At 41.7% G+C, this 15,673-nt stretch overlaps 1 protein-coding gene across 9 annotated transcripts in view; it reads left to right on the top strand.

The window, feature by feature from the left end:
- SLC8A1 (solute carrier family 8 member A1) overlaps positions 1 to 15,673 on the top strand; it is a 344,617-nt gene that overhangs the window by 198,844 nt on the left and 130,100 nt on the right. The window lies entirely within an intron of this gene.

The raw sequence follows: 15,673 nt of genomic DNA, 5'->3' as shown, positions 1-15,673 counted from the left end.
GGAAGCTACTTCTGAAGTACATTGTCAAATGGTCTTGGATTTACTAGATCCCTTATCGCTTGGCAAATACATACAGCAGATGTTTTCCAGAGGATGATTACAGGGAGTCTTATCCTCCAGACATTCCTTCCCTTTGTTAAGCAAACCCACAGGCTTTGCTGGGACTCCAGCAACTCTGTCCTTGGTGGCGAGAAACCTCTGGATTCAGGAGTGACCCCCTGCGGCTACTGTACAGTGTAACTGATCCTTTAGTGATTTGTGACTAGCTGCCTGGGGTGGCACTCCACAGAAAGCAAAAGCCCAGCTGAAAATTGAGGTAGAATCTGTTCATTTAAACATATCCAGCAGTAGGAAAAGACCTCAGTCATTCATAGGAAGACTGAAATTGACTAGTACTTTGTGTCAGTTTTTTGGGTGGGTTTTTTTTTTTTTTTGGTTTTTCATATCATACACAACACTTGCCCACTCAACTCCAAAAACAACATTCTCTCACAGCAATTGCCAGGGAAAAACATGAGGTGGAAAAATCAGAGTAACGTCTTCCCTTAGGGCGAGATTATACAGGAAAAAATCACTGGACAACTCCCAGCCTGGGCTTCATAGGTTGGCAGGAAAGGCTGTCATTACCTTAGCGTTGTTGGGAAATTTAAGGAGGTGATAGACGTGACACGCTCAGAATAAGACTCTCCCATAGTAGGTGTTCAAGAAATGACAGCACTTAGCCTGTGGCCCCTTTTCATTTCCATTGACTCTTTTCTGGTCCACCTCCCATCACTAAATCCAAGAGCCCAGACCTTCTCACTTTCTAACCCCCTGGTAAGGAGGTCTGGAAGGCTTCAAAATTTCTCCATTGGAAAGCTCAGAGGAAGCAATCTACTTGGAATGTAACACTGGCAGCTACATTTTCACAACTTTCCTTTAAATTACTCAAACGTTCATTTTTCATATCAGAGAAGGGGGACTGCTGAAGGAGAGTTGGCCCTCCAACTCTAGAACCCTCTGCACTCAGTCAGTACTCAGAAATGTCATCATCTGCCTAAAAACTGGCCCCATTCTACCTGCTTTCTTCTTCTACGGCTCCTGACTCAGGTGTTCCTCTTGAGGTTTTAGAAATGAAGTTTGTTTGTTCAGCATTTAGACCCATCAGAGGGAGGCACTAGAGCATTCACATGGAATTCTTCCCCCACTTGAATGTTGTTTTATCTGTAAGGGAGAAAAATGGATTCTACTCTAAATGCGCAGCAGAATTTGTGCCTTCCACTGTGAATGTATTTTCAGGTACATGGGCCAATCCATCACAAAGGAAAAGGGCAACACCTTTCAAAAACTATATGCTGCTGGTGTAACATTGCCTTCCTTTGTTCATTTTCCTAGTGTGAGGTTATGAGCTACAGGCCCCTTTTGAATGGATTTCTTAGTCTAAAACAGCTAAACCGACCCTAAAGCCATGATGTCACTAGTTTTTTAAATGTTGAATTTAGACTTGAGAAATTTTTCTACCTTCTTAACTCCAGTAAGTATTGAATTGACTTAGTCTAAAGATTTAGGGGCTTCCTTAATATCCAACCAGCTACTTTATGTAGAAGTTAAGGGCTTTGAAATGAGTCTTTGATGTCACTAGTCTGGCTCTTACTGACACTCAGTAGGCACTTGTATACATGTTTGGTGAAGGAAAGAATGAGTGATTTGTCATAATTACACTATTTATTTCCTCCAAGATCCCAGATTTAGAAAAATATTCTTAATAATCATGGAATAAAGAGTGGAGCCTCTAGATAAACAACAAGGACAGGGAATTATATTCAATATCTTGTAATAACATATAATGGAAAAGAACCTGAAAAAATATAAATATACATATGTGTATACATATATATATACGTATAACTGAATCACTTTGCTGTACACCTGAAACACAGCATTGTAGATTAACTCTACTTCAATTTAAAAAATGGTTAAAAAAAAGAGCAGACCCTCATTAGCTTTGCTTTTATAAAAATGGGGATAGCGCAAAGTACACTCTGCATTTCAAATTTCTCTTTTCAGTCTGGCTAACTGCTCAGAGGTACAAATGTAGTCTCTCTTTTCTAAGCAAGCCTGGAAAGTCTTCAAACACAAGTTTTGGTTGTTTCTCTCTGTTTCCTGGAATTATCGAGTAATTGTAGGCACAGTATCTTCAAAACTCTGGTCCTTGGTTGGCTCCTGACAGGATGGATAAAATGATACCATGGGTAAATGTTGAAAGAGGTGCCCAGTGGCAGCTGAGTTTTAGGCCTTCCACATTCAAAATGGTATCTGCGCCGTTCTGCTTTCTATGTAGAGCTTCACAAAGGGAGAGTCGAATTGCCGGGTGCAAAACCATTGTTCTTGTTAGTGGATGGAGATTTATAATTATACCCTTTTCTGCTTAGAGCACACGCCACAGGGGGAAGCTACATAAACAGAGGCAGCATGTCAGGGGGGGTCCAGGATGATAATGAGATTACGAATTACGCAAAGCAATTTCACCATTGATGAAGTAAGCTTTATTTGCAAATGCAAAGCGAAGTGTAGGCTTTTTACCCTTTTGTTTTAGTTTATTTTCTAAAATGATATTTACAAAGAACTAGGCAGGCCTACTTAAATATATTTGACGTTTTCATTTCTGGATTGCAGTGAAATTCCAGTGGATTCATTTCTCCTAAACAATCTCATATGCATTCTTCCTCTCTCTCTCTCTCTCTCTCTCTCTCTCTCTTGCTCTCTCTCTCTCACACACACATGCACACACAGACACACACACACTACACAAAACATCTTCTTCACTGCTTAGGGGAGTCGTAAGACATTGCTGCCATATATAACAATATATGTAATCAAAATTGAGACATTATATTCATTTCTTGGGAGTCTGCCCCCAAAGTCAAAAACAAGCTATAGGAAACAGACAATATACACTCTTGAGTCAACATCGCTTGAATTGTAGAAATATACATTATTATTCTTTTCCACTTTATTTTTTATATGTTTTATCTCAAATATTCAACAACACAAATATTTTATAATCAGAATAAAAGTACCTAAGTCTATCTGTCTAGTCTCACAAGATTTGAACAAATTTGCAGATGTTTATGATGAAAAAGCTCTCAATCCTTACTAGAGCTGAAAGGTGACAAGTCACTCTCAGAATCTGGGGGGTCCATGTTTAGAAGTAGAGGGTTTAGCATGGGCGTCACAGGCTCTGAATTGGGCCTCGATGGACCACATTCACACCCTTCCTCCTCTACCATGTTGAGGGTGTTTTGCAGAATTTGGAAGGACCGAAAAGTTGTTCATATCTCAAAGCTGGGAGACAGTGAGGAGAGATGTAAGGGGAGCTAATATTTATGACAGACTCCTACACCCTGTGTGTTTTTCTCATGCTGTGTTCTTTAATACCTGTGAGGAAGGAATTCATTATCTCTGTTTTAGAAGTGACATGTGTGTATGCACATATACATACTGGAACAGCATGCCTGGTACTTAGTAAGTGCTCAATAAATATTTATGGAATGAATTGTTCCAGTAATAGAGATTCATACAACTTCACCTATCTAACGTATCTGTATATTTATACAAAAAAGTGTTCATATTGCCCATTCATGTGCGAACATATGAACGACAGAAACATAGCTCCTCTGGGATTTGTTGAATATGGCAGGAATTTTTCCCGTCTTTAATAGTACAGTGGAGTTCAATTCAAAAACTCCTCTTACCCAATCCAAATAATGTCATTTCCCAGCTGCGGTGTTACACTGGGTCCCATTCAAGTGCCAAAAGCTTAACGCAGAGGAGGCCAAAACAATCACACCTTGAACAGTGAGAGTATTTTCCACCCATCATCACTGTGTGACACGCTGTCTCAGGGCCTCCTAGAGCCTGGAGAGTCCTTGGCCCTGCCAGAGACTCGGCTCAGAGCCTGACACACCGGTAGCCCTTAACGGCAGTTACATAATAAGTACTCCTCTGTCTTGGGGAGTACCCATTTCCCAGTCATAATTTACGACCATGAGGGCTTTCTTTCCCCAAGTATACTGCCATAACTTTGTGCTCCAAATAATGTACTGGAGCCCCTGCCATCATTAGATAGCTTTAAGTTAAGCCTCATGGATGTGTTTCCCAGGCTCTTGACTTGGAGGTGAGCAGTGTTTTCACAGTTGGCTTTATTACGAGCCTGGGACATTTAATAAGCACGACTTCAGAGTACAGAAGAGGTGCGGCAATGATGACAAATCAAGAAAACTTTCCCTTCTTTTAGTACATGAAGGTATTAGTTTGGTTTTCAAGGTACAAAGTAGTAATTCCCATGCAATCAAGATTCGTTGAGGACATACATACTTTAAGGGAGAAGTGAAAATTTTATTTCATTTAGCAAATTGGAGTAACTCATTTGAAGGTAAAAATGGGCAATAAAAATACTCAAATATTCAGATATTCAAATGCAGAACTTGACTTCCTGCCTGCGTGAAAGTTTTAACCGGTAGTAAGGAGGGCTGCAATTCACAAGGCAGCATAGTGATTACCTGTGGGGAGGAAAGTCAGGGACCTGAGTTGTAGACCAGCCACATGAACTTTTATTACCTTGGATAAGTCACTCACCTTTTTTAGGCCTCAGTTCCCTCATCTATAAAGTAAGTGGCTGGAATAGATGTCCTTTAGAGACAGATGTCCAGAGAGACCAGCTCTGAAAACATTGTTGCTCTAAATCTGTTTACCTCATAACAGCAGAAAGCCCAAAGATGACTGAAACTAGGAAGAGTCTTCCAATAGCTCACTGATTTTAGTAGGCACCACCCAAGCAGCTAATACTCAAATATGTTTCAACCAACGATAGGAATATTGATTGAAAATGTGCAATGTTAAAGATAAACCTTAGGGGGAAGGGTAAGCTGGGACGAAGTGAGAGAGTGGCATGGACATATATACACTAGCAAATGTAAAATAGATAGCTAGTGGGAAGCGGCCGCATAGCACAGGGAGATCAGCTCGGTGCTTTGTGTCCACCTAGAGGGGTGGGGTAGGGAGGGTGGGAGGGAGACGCAAGAGGGAGGGGCTATGGGGATATAGGTATACAAATAGCTGATTCACTTTGTTATACAGCAGAAACTAACACACCATTGTAAAGCAATTATACTCCAATAAAGATGTTAAAAGAAAACTATACTCCAGTAAATATTAATTAAAAAAAAGATAAACCTTAAAGAGCTAGCATTTGGGTGCTTCGCTTATCTTTAAATAAAGCTCATTTATATTCCTTTTTGGATGCTTGGCATTTACTGACTGTTGTTTTCCTTTCAGATGAATGTTACCACCATGTGGTTTTAGTCAGATTTTAGTTGCAAATTTCACTAAATAATTTAGAAACCTCCAGAAAAGTATTTATTTATTTATTTTACCTGCCACGGTTTCATTAAAATTCATTTGGGAAACTATACAGCCTCAATAACAGAACCGTATCTTATGTTTTGGAACCGTTTCCATGGCAGCAGTGACAGGTGCGAGTTCTGGTGTGTGAGTATGATCATTTAAAAGGTTACTGCAATTATCACCGTAAAGGAAAATTAACTGCAAATAGCATCTAAGCACCTACATTGTTACTGTTAGGAGAGAATAGCTTCTATACATAATGACATACGTTAATTAACTCCAGAAGGAAAAAAATTCATAAAAGACTTATTCATAAAAGCAAATCTTTGAACAATACTTGAGTTACTTTATATAATAGAATCTCACACTTAACTTCATAGAATGTACAGACTTAAGGAATTTCGAAGACTTACTCCATAGCTCTTACTTGGAAGATATTGCCATGTAAGAAAAAAATGTTGGACAGTAACAGAAAGTTATTAGAATTGCTTCTACAAGTCCATTCTGTTTGAGGATATGGATTAAATCTCCTTCTCTTAACCGGAACCTCCTAATCTCCAATCTGTTTGCATAGATAGATGCCATCTAAATAGCACGTCACCCTGAATGTGTAACCCTTGTCATTCCTTTAAAAAAGTTGGAAGCCCCCAAAGTAGTAACCTATGCTGTATTTACATGTTCCATCTCTCTGAAAACAGCCCACTCTGTAATCAGAGCATCTATGTGCCGACCAAAAGAGGACACACCTACCTGGATGCCCCTGGTTTCCTTCTGTTATATTCCTACAACATGGGAGCCTAAACAGAATTGAGGGCTCAGAAGAAGACAGGTGAAAATAGTCATTTGGTCATGGCCAAGGTCTCCTCAGGGTTGGTTTCTGCTTCCACAAACCCCTAATTAGATTCTGACCCTTTGTCTACCTTGACCTTTAATGATCTACCACATCTCTTAAACTTTGCTTTACTCTTTGAACTGGACCCATTTCTTGCTAACACCTTCCTGGCCTGCCCTATCTTAGGGCACAGCTTTATTCTATTAGATGGGAAGTTTCTTCATCTCAGGATTTTTATCTTACTCCACCCCTCCAGTCCGTAGTCCACCCTGTTGTCCACCCACTGTCCGTAGTCCAGTGCCCCCCACATTATAAGTATCCCAGGCCAGAGCCCTGTCCTGGGCTGGATTCACATTCAAACAGGAATGCTGAAAAAAGAAAATTGTTTCCCAAAGTAAGTTGCTTTCACAGGTGGTGGTGAAGGTGGCTGCTATTGATGTAGGTGTTGCTGTCTCTTGATGAGAAATGCACACACCTCACAGCAGCTTAACCCGAGGAGCTTGTCTTTCAAGTGAGATTTACGTGAAAGAGATGAGAGAACATAATTGCCCCGAAACTCAGGGGAGGCGATCAGTGGAAGGAACCCTGGAGAAGAATTACTTTTAAGAGAACAGTGAGAACGCCAGATTCATGATATGGATGGGAAAACTCGAAGAGAGTCCTGGAAGAAATGAATAAGTAGTTTGACCTTGAATTGAGGAGGAAAAAAAAAAGAGGAGGTGAAAATAGAGGGCTGATACAGCCATTCTGAAAGAAACAGGTAGCCATCCTTGCAGAGTATCACCTATGGAGATAAAATGGGAAAATTTCAAATCCTGACCAACTATAAAGATCTACAGATGTATATTAGGTACATCCTCCCAAGTTAGATGTTAATGACAAAAGGGTAATGCATATTTTCCATTTCCTATATGTGTGCATTTGTTAGACTCATCAGAATGTAACTCCAGTTTTGCTTTATATCTTTCATGCCACCTTTTTCAGTTCAGGAAAAAGTTGTGCCAAGAACCCCAACTTCTCTTGCATAAGGGGCATTTATCACTCTTCTAGAAACACTGAGTATTCTTTGTATTGTATCCTAAGACGAAGCAGGCCAGGAAGATTTTAGCAAGCAGTAATGAGTCCAGTTCGGAGAAGCAGTGGGTCCAGTTGAGAAAATCAAGCAAGGCTTGAGAGAGGTGGTCAAGCTTGATTTCCACACACACCCTTGGTTTGATGATATAGTCTGAGCATTTGGCTACTTATGCATCAAAACAGATTTGTTTTAAACTGCTCCTAGCCACGCTCCCTATTTCTGCTTCCCACATAAATGGCAGCAGATCTGTGCCTGTGGAGAACTCCCTCCCATGTGAATTAAGCTTTGAAAAATAAGACAGAGAGGCTCTTCTAAATGGAGAGCAAGCAGAGCCATCCTTTTAATTTGTTTATGAAAGTACAGTAAATATGATAAAGAGCTGGACATGGTTTACGTACAAAATTTGCAGTCAATTTTATATTAAATATATATGATCATTCGTTCTAAACAGTATTCAATTATAATTGTAATGGAAGATTGAACAGCACATAAACATTTTCCATTCACTGAGCCATTCCTGTCTATCATGTACATCCCTTGATCAAGTAAAAGTTGAGACATAAAGTTATAAATGTCTCACTTGTTGAACTAAGATTATAAAACAGGTAAAGACAAGTGTTTATTTTGTTTTGCATTGTGGATCTAAATAGTGCTTCTCAGTTGACCGAAGATGTAATGTGTGAGCTCTTAGGATAGAAGCCAGCCTCTGGAATGTGTACAAATGGAATTAGAATGAAGTGATGAGGGTCAGAGCGTTCTAAGAAGTGGGAAAGGTACAAAGTCAGAACAGCAAAAAGGCAGAAGTGTCCGGGATTCGTTCGGAGCTGAAGATTTATATATAGAAGAACAGGGGCAGACAAAGCCAACCTAGCAAAAGCTGAGTCTTTAAAGGAACCCACGATGTTTCTGAACTGGCTGGAGTTCACGAGAAGCCAGTACCCTTCTCATAATATGATGAAAAGGCTTGCCTTTGAGCTGGGAGTCCAGGGAAAAGTTCCAAACGGGGGATCTATAGAAATATTGTAGACACAGCTCAGGTGCCAGCTCTGGAACTTGTAAGGAATCAATTCATCCTTCTAGACCTCAGTTCCAAATCTAAATGATAAGAGTTTTGGTTTAGTTGATTCTAGGATCTTTCCCAGATCAACAACAACAAGTCCATCAAGTAAGACAGGAACTTATCTAGCTTTCGGGACTGATGTCACTGTCATTAGTAACTAGGCTCTCTTAGATGTACATTATTTATAGCTTCAACCAACATACTTTTTCCTAATACTCTTTGTTTTGCACATGAATAACTGCTCCTTCAATAAGCAAATGCATACACACACACACACACACACACACACACACACACACACACACACCCCAAACAGAATTCAATGGGGCAAAAGATAACGTGTATGACATACAACACAGATCCTGCCAGCCTGTTTTTAGAGAAGTACAGTCATCAGAGGATCATAGTGAGCATTTCCAGGAAAGGACATGGAGATGAAGCATATTAACAGTGGGCAGTGCTGTGGAAATAGGGAGAGCTCTAAGTATTTTGGGGGGACATTTGCCAATAGAGAGTCTTGCAAATAATCTCAACTCTTGATTGACTAAACGAATGAAGTTTTGCAGCTGCATAGAAAAAAACGAGAGATTAATGCGAGGACACATTCATTCAGCTTTGAAAGGAATTAAGGGGTTTCTCTGACAATCGATTTTTTGAAGTGTTTTCTGTTTAATTCCTAAGTTGTGTGATTTGTGTTCTTAAATACAAATTTCTTTATGTGCGAGAAAATAAATTCCTATTGAAGCGGCATTTTAATTTTTCTATTTTTTATAATTATTAAAATAGTATTCGTGCAACGTGGTGGGGTCAGAGGTCATTTGCTACCTCTGGCACCTTTTCTACTCAAGTTTAATCCCTGTTAATTGCACATGGAACAAATCCAATTTATTTGTGAACAACAGCCAAGTAAATAGCTTTCGGGGGCAGAGTCTAAATGAAAGGTAATAATAAAGTTCAGCTTTATGGTTATGGTTATTAGGTTAGGTATAAAAATAAACACAGTTTTTTAGCACCTGAACATTTTAGTGTATAACCATCATGAAATTAACCATGACTGGCACATAGTAGCCTTTCAATAAACGATGGCTTGAATACATGAAAAGAACAATTGATTTCCCTTCCTTATGCTTAATAAAAGGGAAACAATTTAGCAAAATACATTATTTGCAAGAACTGAAAACTGAGCACCTTTCACATAACCAAAATATTTAGCATATAATGTTCACAACCATAGGTGTAGCTTGATTCCACACACTCCTCCCCCAATGGTTTGCAGATAAAATCTAGGTACTTGAGTATTTGTGCCTCAAATTTTGTTTTTGTTTTGCGGTACGCGGGCCTCTCACTATTGTGGCCTCTCCCGTTGAGGAGCACAGGCTCCGGACGCGCAGGCTCAGCGGCCATGGCTCACGGGCCCAGCTGCTCCGCGGCACGTGGGATCTTCCCGGACCGGGGCACGAACCCGTGTCCCCTGCATCGGCAGGCGGACTCTCAACCACTGCGCCGCCAGGGAAGCCCAGCAGGTTTGTTTTAAACTACTTCTAACCACCCTGTGTGCTTTCCATACAGATGGCAGCAGATGTCTGTATGTGAGAAGCTTCTGCTGCACAAACCTTTAACGAGGACTAGAGTATGGCAGTAATGGAATGGGCCCGCAAGGAAGACCTAGGGGTCTTCTCATTAAGTGAAGCTCAGTGATGCCAGTCCACTGCTGCCTGTGCCAGGCCTCACAGCAGGGCTTTTGACAGCCTGGGATTTGGGCTGCAGCCTTTGCTTCTGGTATCAGATTCCTCAACTTTGTTTCCCGGACAGCTGCAGCTGCCTCCAATTGGCTGTCATTCCAGTGTCGTTCCAACGTAGATGGCAGCCTTTTCCGCAGCCTTTTCCACATCGTCACGTATGCCTAAAAGTGTAAAGTGAACTCCAGCTTGCTGCTTCAGGTCTGTGAATTCTCATGTAGGCATATTTGGTTCTTGTTTGGTGTATACGTGGTCTGTGAGTCAGCATAGTTAAAGCTAGTAGCAACTGCGGGAAGGAAGAAAGATATTCCATATGTAATGCCAGTGCTTGGGTATCCTTTACACTGAGAAATAATGTGAAGAATAACAATTATGTGAAGTTCTGTATTTCACAGCAGGGAACAGGGCTTTGTCAACAACTTTGTTTACTAAGGGCGGTCATCAAGGCAAATTGGGCTTTTTCTTGTTGTTGTTTTCTTTTTCTTTTTTTAAATTATATAAATTTCACATATACAGTATTATAATTCAACATCTGTAGACACTGCAAAGTGATCACCAGCGTAAGTCTAGTTTCCACCCATCACCATATAGTTGGCCCCTTTTACCCATTTTGCTCACCTGGCAGCCCCCCTCCCCTCTGGTAACAGCTAATCTAATCTTTGTATCTATGAGTTTGTTTTTGTTTTGTTTGTTTGTTTGTTCTGTTTTTTTAGATTCCACATATGAGTGAAATCATTTAGTATTTGTCTGTCTTTATCTGACTATTTCACTTAGCATAATACCTTCAAGGTCCATCCACGTTGTCACAAATGGCAGGATTTCATTCTTCTCTATGGCTGAGTAGTATTCTATTATGTATATACACCACATCTTCTTTATCCATTCATCTAGTGATGGATGCTTCGGTTGTTTCCATATCTTGGCTATTGTAAATAATGCTGCAATGAACATAGGGGTGCGTATACCTTTTAAAACAAGTGTTTTTATGTTCTTTGGATAAAGACTCATAAGAAGAATAGATGGGCCATATGGGAACCATATTCTTAATTTTTTGAGTTTTTCAGTTCAGTTATAACTTCTGTGTGGTACTTTCTTATATTTTCCCTTTCTTTGTTGAAGTTGTCACTGTGTTCATCCATTCTTCTGAGTTCAGCAAGCATCTTTATTGCTATTACTTTTAACACTCTGTTGGGTAGATTGTTTATGTCCATTTTGTTTAGTTCTTTTTCTGAGGTTTTTATCTTGTTCTTTTGACTGGAACATATTCTTCTGTCTCCTCATTTTGACTAATTCTCTTTGTTTTCTGTATTAGGTAAGTCAGCTATCTCTTCCAGGCTTAAAGAGAGGCCTTAATTGAGAGAGAGATGTCCTGTGAGGCTCAGAGGCACAATCCTTCCTGGTAGCAGAGCCCAAGGACTCAAGGAGTATCTCCTGTGAGGGATGCATGCACGGTCTTGTTGCCGCGGGGCCGTGGCTGCTACCGCAACACACTCGTGGGCAGGGCTGCTGCGGGGTGCTGGTGGGAAAGGGCTCTTGCTCTGCTGGCTTTGAGGCCCAGCTGATGCTCAGGATTGGGCAGGCTGCTCAGTGGGGCGTGTCCACTGGTGCTAACAGGTTAGAAGGGGAATTTCAAAATGGCACCCACCAGTATTAGCAAGGTAGCTTGAGGTCACAAAGATGGCTCCCACCTGTGCCTCAGTCCCCAGGGAGCATCCCAACTGGTTCCTGCCTCTCTGGCAGACACTTCAAGATTCATAGGTGGGTCCCCTTCACCTATGGTCCATGTGTTTTTCAACCTGCTGTTTTTGTGCTGATTTGCAGGTCAAGCGAATCTCCAATTCAGGCCCTCTAAGTGGGTTTTCTATTTCCTGCAGTTCTAAGGTTTGTTTAGATGTATTCCCTGCTGGTTTTTAAAGCCAAGTGTTTTAGGGACTCTCGTGCAGGATCTAGGGGCTGGCGTGCCTAACGTGGAGCTTGAATCTCTCACTCCTCAGGGAAAAGATCTATACCTTTGTGATCCTTCCCGGTTGTGGATCGCTGCAACTAGGTTGTGTTTTTTTCTTCGGTGAGACTATCTCTCTGCTTCTCCTACCTGTCTCGGTGCTGTCCTTTAACCCTTAGCTGTGGAGGCTCAGCTCATCTAGTTTTCAGGACTGTCTCCAAGAGAATTGTTCCATATGTAGTTGTAAATTTGTTGTGTCTGTGGAAGGAGGTGAGTTCAGGATCTTCCTATGCCACCATCTTTAATCCTCTCCAGCCAGCAAATTGGTTTTATAAATTAGGTAAATGATTGCATGTGGAAAGAGAAAAGTAATTTTAAACACGTATGCTGACTGCATTTCCTCTTGGGGGTATTTATTCACCAGCAAGACTTGAATTCTGTGTATGTAAAATGTGAATAATAACCATTTCTAGACCCTAAGACAGAAGAACAAACTGAATGTACACAACACGACTGTTTCATTGGTCACAAATACTCAGCACTGCCCAGGCATTGTGCAGAGCCTGATGCTAGGTGTAGGAAATGAGAGAGAAAAGACAGTCACTGATTCCAAAAACCTCATCAAGGAGTTAGTTGTTATTTGAATATGGTATGATTAGGGTGTAAAATAGGTAACAAAACACTCCATGAGATCACGGAATACGGGAGTCATTCAACCCTGAGGTACAGTTGGAGAGAAGGAAGAGAGTCAGGGAAGACATCCTATTATAAATAGGGTCCCTGTTTTCTGTTGCTAATAATATCGCTGTGGAGACTGTTCTGACACCCGTAAAACAAAAGGCCATGCAAAATTAAATGTTGACTTAAAAAGCATGGGCACCTTGTTATGTAGGAAGAGTTCAGAGAAACAGTCAAAGCTTTGACACCCAGTGAAAATAATCAAGACAGGTCCTATGGAAAAAGAGGGTCTTGAAGCAGAACTATCCACCACCCCATTTAAAACTTGATGGTGAGCCCCACCAAGCAATGCCCATGTTGCTAAACCATTTAGTTGTGTTCTAATCACACTAACAGCTAGTGTGTTTTCCAGCTCTAAATTTTTCAAGAGAGCTACTATGATACGAACAGAATTAGGTTTGTTTTGTCCACTTGTTTTATTATCCCTCCTGGCCATTGCATTAGCGGGATTGCTTCAGTTGCCTTTATTAATAAATGCTCATTAGCGGTAGTTCCGTTAACTAACTTCAGGATTATGCTAAAAGCTACAAGCTAATCTTTTAGATCACTCATGAACAGTTGGACACCTGCATTTGCTACTCTTACGGACATTCAAGTGTAGACACATTAGTCGATGACACTTCCACATCATCTCAGAGGAAACAAAAGGCAAGTCAGCCTAATGCCTACAGTGTTGGTTCTTCTCTGTCCCCAGAGTGGAGGGCGGTTAAGGTGGGAGAAGCCAGGCCCTTTCTAGAACGCTAAGTGTCTATAACTGACTCCTCTGTGGAGGAAGGATCCAGAGGCAAGGCCTGTGTACAGAAACCATATGATTCTCAAGTGCCTTGGTGTTCTGGGCCTTCCCTGTGCCTGAGCGGGAGTGTGGTCCCCACCTATAGTCCGTGATTTCCCCGAACCTCCATTTCAATTTCTTGTGGACCACAAAACTGGCGCTTGAAATCACAGAAATTTGTCATACAGAGGATCCGGATGGTATATAATGCTTCCAAACTTCCATCCTCTCTGGAGCCTGCGAGCGTTGTGTGACTACAGAAGAGCTGCGTAGACCCAGCAAGGCTAAATTTGAGTAATTGTGTTGAACCAGCCCAATTTGCCATGCCTTGCCCTGCCTGTCACCCAGCAGGCTCCCTGTGCTTGTAAAGTACCTGTCATATCAAGGGCTGACTTCTCGAGGGAAAACTATAAAACCAGCTCTCATCTCAGGTAATTGAAAATGGGTTAGGTTAGCCAGAATAATTGGCAGTGAAGCTGGCTTGTGAATTCATCATGAACCTGTGTGAAGAGAGCATTGTTCGTTGTCTTATTTATTTGTTTGCTGAGCAAGTGGAGCTCACCGATTTTGTAAAAGCATCAGGATTGCCTGCAGAGCAGAGTATAGGTAGAGCAGTTCTAACACTGAGGCCCACCATTCAAGTGGTAACCGTACTTGTCTACGTCTAGCAGCTCATAAGATTACACCAGAAGAATCTGTTTATCCAAACCATGCCAAGGTAAAGTATGATGCTTGAGGAGCGGTATCGCCAAGAGGCATCTTCGCGAGGGACTTTCACCTCCCCACCCCTGTCTCCATCAGCCATCCCCCCCCCCACCACCACCAAAACACCTCCTAAGAAAAAAATAAAGGATTTGATAGCCAAAGGAGAACACGGCTTGGAGATAAGTCCCCTGTTCCAACCTGACTCTTATATCGAGCCCCTTATATAGAAATTATGGATGTTCCACTGGGTATAAGAGAGATTCTTCACGATTCATTATAATCTTTGACTGTATCCCATGTCTAGTGCCTTCTACCCCATCACCACGTTATTTTGTTTAAAGAAAAAGGGAAACCAGAGAAGAGTGGGACAAATGCCAGTATCTGGCAAAGAGAAGATTATTAGGAACCGAAAAGAACGACTACTTGTGGAGTGCCTATTAAGTGCCAGACACTATTTTAACTCCCTTATATGTTTTTCTCATTTAATATTAAAATGCAATTTGAGATATTGTTTATCAGCCCTGTTATACAAATGAGGAAACTGAGGCTTAGCACGGTGGCATGCCCATAGTCACACAACTAACCACAATGAAAACTACTGCAATGGGGCTTCCCTGGTGGCTCAGTGGTTGAGAGTCCGCCAGCCGATGCAGGGGACACGGGTTCGTGCCCCGGTCCGGGAAGATCCCACATGCCACATGTGGCGCGGCGGCTGGGCCCGTGAGTCATGGCCGCTGAGCCTTTTTTAAAAAACTACACTTGCCTAGCACTAACCCAAAGCCTAAGCAAGTGGATTCTCTTGCGGGTGGTGGGCTGGAACACGTAAGCAGACTATGTATTTTTCACTTGCACGGGTGATTGAGATGCATGGCCATGGCTGGCAGTCATTGGATTGGATTGGACGAGGTATGTGAACCTCCTACCACCTCGCACAGTGCCAAACACATACTAAAATAGTCTTATTCTCCAGCTATGACTTCGTCACCTTCATGGGATTCTGCTGCTTTTCTCATAAAGTAATTGAGTCGTAGCTCTCGGTATCTTCCTGTTCTAAACAGTAAAGTTAATTATGGGCTTTTAGGAAGACCTGAATCCCAGCAAATCTGGGAGAGGCAAGGTAACCTTTTGGCTTCTCTGACTGTTTCTTAAAGCTTTTTCATTAATAAGAGTCTCAACCCTTTCAAACCTCCCCCAAGGACCCCGATCAGTCTCTGAGAGACAGCCTCGTCTCCCGCTAAGCCTATACCTTTGTTGTTCAGTTAAAAAGAGTAAGGAGTGGACTTCCCTGGTGGCGCAGTGGTTAAGAATCCGCCTGCCAATGCAGGGGACACGGGTTCGAGCCCTGGTCTGGGAAGATCCCACATGCCGCGGAGCAACTAAGCCCGTGCGCCACAACTACTGAGCCTGCCCTCTAGAGCCCGCGAG

The sequence above is a fragment of the Phocoena sinus genome, chromosome 13, assembly GCF_008692025.1.
Source record: "Phocoena sinus isolate mPhoSin1 chromosome 13, mPhoSin1.pri, whole genome shotgun sequence".
Classification (NCBI taxonomy): Eukaryota; Metazoa; Chordata; class Mammalia; order Artiodactyla; family Phocoenidae; genus Phocoena; species Phocoena sinus.
The sequence above is the reverse complement of the archived record's forward strand: the minus strand, read 5'-3'. Positions and strand labels throughout refer to the sequence as shown.